General features: G+C 58.9%; 2 non-coding genes across 2 annotated transcripts in view; both read left to right on the plus strand.

Annotated features, from left to right (window-relative positions):
- The window catches only part of LOC121105280, a 158-nt gene extending 136 nt beyond the window's left edge, over positions 1–22 (plus strand). The window contains exon 1 of the transcript XR_005837749.1: positions 1–22. This exon is cut by the window's left edge and continues 136 nt beyond it. This is a non-coding gene — a non-coding RNA (small Cajal body-specific RNA 13).
- Positions 23–2,630: 2,608 nt separating this feature from the next.
- Positions 2,631–2,904, plus strand: LOC121105277. Its single transcript, XR_005837746.1, has one exon.
- The last annotated feature ends 262 nt before the right edge of the window (positions 2,905–3,166 follow it).

A 3,166-nucleotide genomic window follows, 5' to 3' on the forward strand; every position in this document is an offset into this window, starting at 1 on the left:
CAAAATGCAGAATTCTAAATGTAGAAGAACAGGGAACCTGGTGCCTGGTAAAACTGTTTTTAGAACACTGTAACTAAAGAACAGCACTAGGCTCAGGGAGATGCCAGGACTCCGTCACTGGAGGTCTCTAACTGGAATGCAGCAGACTAAGCCACCGTCTAGGAGGTACAGGGACAGCCTCCCCATTTCTCCACCAACTCTGACCAAGGATCCTAGCCAAGGAGCAGATCCATGTACTCCTCTGGCCCTGTCCTCCTCCCCCACTGAGATACAGGTAAGGCTCCTGGCATGGTGCTCAGCAGAAAAGGTACTCTTAGCTGTCAGGGCCCTCCCTCCTTCCCCTGAGCCAGCGACAAGCCTCAGGAACTGCTGCATCTGGCCCCACACCGATTGGCCCCAAGTTCCTCGAGCTCCAAGCCTGAGTTAGCCAGGAACCAGGGATCACTGCTCACCCCTCTCCCCACCAGCCTCTCCAAGCCCTAGCCCCCACAAATCCCACGCCGTCCTCGAGTACCTAAAAACAAAGTTCATGGCTTTTTTTTTTTCCACACCAAGCGATCCCTACTAAGACCAGTCCAAAAGCTGCGCCCACCCTCTCCTTGTAGCAACAATAGGGGATGGTTCTTGACACCCCCAGCGCTGAGGCACGAGGCTAGGCTCTGACCCCACCAGCCTCTAACAAGAGCAACTTCGGCCCTCTCTCTACCATCAACAGCACCAGCTCCTTATCCACGAGACAGGCCAACTCCCTCAACGTGTCCCCCAAAATGCCTACCTTCTAGTGGTTCTTACCACCACCCCTCCGGGTCCCCCTTCCCCACCACTCTCCTCGGACCGAGCCTGAGCGATCTGGCCCCAAGAGGCCTCTCTCGGCTCAGCGTGGGGACCGGTGAACCGCTACGACTTAGCCAGTGCCCAAGTTGGCAAGAGTACCAGATGCCCAGATCCTCAAGACCCGCTTCAAGTCAATCATGTCTCCGCCGCACCTCGAATACCGAGCAGTAGCCCGGGCCCCGATCCCGCTCGAACCCCCAGACACAGCTTGTGCAGCACACCCCAGCCCCCCCGAACGGCCTCCGCCCGTCGCCCCCCACCCGGCGGGCCCTGACCTTGCCGGAGCTGGGGGTCGTCCAGCACGTTGTAGGCCGCGTAGTCGCGAACGCCGTGCAGCCGCAGGATCTGCACCACCGCGTTGCTGAAGCCGCACTGGGGCTGCTCCGGAGTCCCCTTGAGGAAGACCACCACCTTGTCCTTCTTCACCAGCGCGTCCAGCTGCTCCGCCGAGCCGCCCCCGCCGCCGCCCGAGCCCGCCGCCCGCAGGCCTGGGCCCCACAGGCCGCCGCCGCCCGCGCCGCGCCCCCAGCGGAGCAGAGCCGCCGCCGCCCGGCCCAGGGATCCGCTCATCCCCGCAAGCTCGCCGGAGCCCTCGACTGCCCGGGACCTCGGCTCGCCCCCCGGAGCCTTCCCCGGGCCCGCGGCAGCCCGGCCCGCCCCCCGGAGGATCTCATTGGGCCGGCTCCGAACTGCAACCCGTGATTGGACAACGCTAGCCCGCACTTACTCGACTTTACCAATCATGTGGCTCGTCCGGCCCGACAGATTGGAGGCGGTCCTTAAACTTGAGCCGCATCCTACAGCCCTACTATTGGCCGCTGGCGATCACTTTGTCAGTTGATTGGAGAGATTGAATGTCCATCAGCGTCACGCTCCGCGGCAAGGAGAGGCGAAACGAGGGGGAAGACGACTTCCCTCCGGAGGGTGGACGGGTCTGCTGGGATACTCCCGGATGCCTGGGGAAGGCAGTGGGCGGGTTTCGGCGTTCCGCGGAACGCCGGGAAGGGGTCACTTCCAGGCGACGGTTCCGGTTCCGGTGTAGACAGTGGCTGAGTTGCTGTGGCAACGCGGTAGCCTGGCGTGGGGTTCCGGCCTCAGGGTCCGCGGGGGTGCTGGAGCTGGCCTGGGTCCGCCCTTCCCAACCCAGGTGAGCGAGCGATCTCGGTGCCTCCGTAAGGCTGCGGCCGAAAGCGGCCGTTCGTGGCGGGGACTGGCTGGGGCCGGGCTCTCGCGGCCGGGGCTCCCGGGTGGAGTCGGGGGCCACGTGTCCCGGCCGTCCCTCGGCCCCGCCGCCCGCGTGGGAGTAGAGGCCCACACCCGGCCCACGATTATTTCTCCAAAATAACTATTATTTAGGAAGTGTGTAAGGTGCCCTCGTGTGCGTGATCCGCTCCGGGTTTGGGGCTTCGTGAACTTTGCAGCCCACTTAAGTTCTTTGGGCCTAAGGCCCAGGAAAGCTTTGTTGAATGGGGAGCTAGGAGGGAATTGGTTCGCTGGACAGACGTCTTCAGGGCTTGCCGGGGACGGTGCCAGCGCGGGATGTCCAGAGAGATTTGGTGCCCAAAGCTGGTAGCCAGCGGGGGAACTGAGAAGCAGGTACAGAGGAGGGCTCACTGCTTTCTCTGTTCTCCATTGTACGTATTGCTCCTTGACTTGTATTCATTAGCTGGTTTATTGATTTCCCTCCCAGGCACTGGAATTAACTCACTGCTGTATCCTCAGTACCTAGAGCAGTGCTCGGGACGTGGCAGGTGCGCCGGTTCCGGAAGATCGGGATTCGAGTGAAATCCATAAAAGATCTGTAGTCTTGGCGCCGCGCAGGGTTGGTGGTACCCTGGGGCACACCAGACTTGCAGAAAAAGCATACTCCAGAGGAAGCTGAGGCATGACTGCTCAAGAGCCAGCCGTTCTATGTGCAATTTTCCTCTGATAGTCCCGGGTACTGTTGCCACGGTGATAATGGCTGTGCCGTGTCGTTATCTATCCACCAACAGTAAGAGAAGCTTTGCAGTCGAGATATTGTTTAACAGACGGAGTGGTTTCTGTTGGACACTAAGTACTGCTACAAATTGCTTTAAAAAAAAAAAGTATTTTAAAAATTGTTGCTGGAGGTGACCTGCTTCTGTTTTTGAGGTTCTCAAATTTAAAACCAGAAAATTAATACGGGTGCTGTTAGCAAGTACTCTTGCAAGTAATCATTCAGCATGAAACTTGAACCCTAGCAAATTGAGAATAAACTCAAAATACTACTCAGAAGTGCTCCTCAGTGACCTATTTATTTCACCCTCACTGATGCTATGGATGTGTGATAGTTTTCTAATGGGGGACCCAA

This window comes from Ursus maritimus, unplaced genomic scaffold, assembly GCF_017311325.1.
Source record: "Ursus maritimus isolate PB19 unplaced genomic scaffold, ASM1731132v1 scaffold_25, whole genome shotgun sequence".
NCBI classification, from domain to species: domain Eukaryota; kingdom Metazoa; phylum Chordata; class Mammalia; order Carnivora; family Ursidae; genus Ursus; species Ursus maritimus.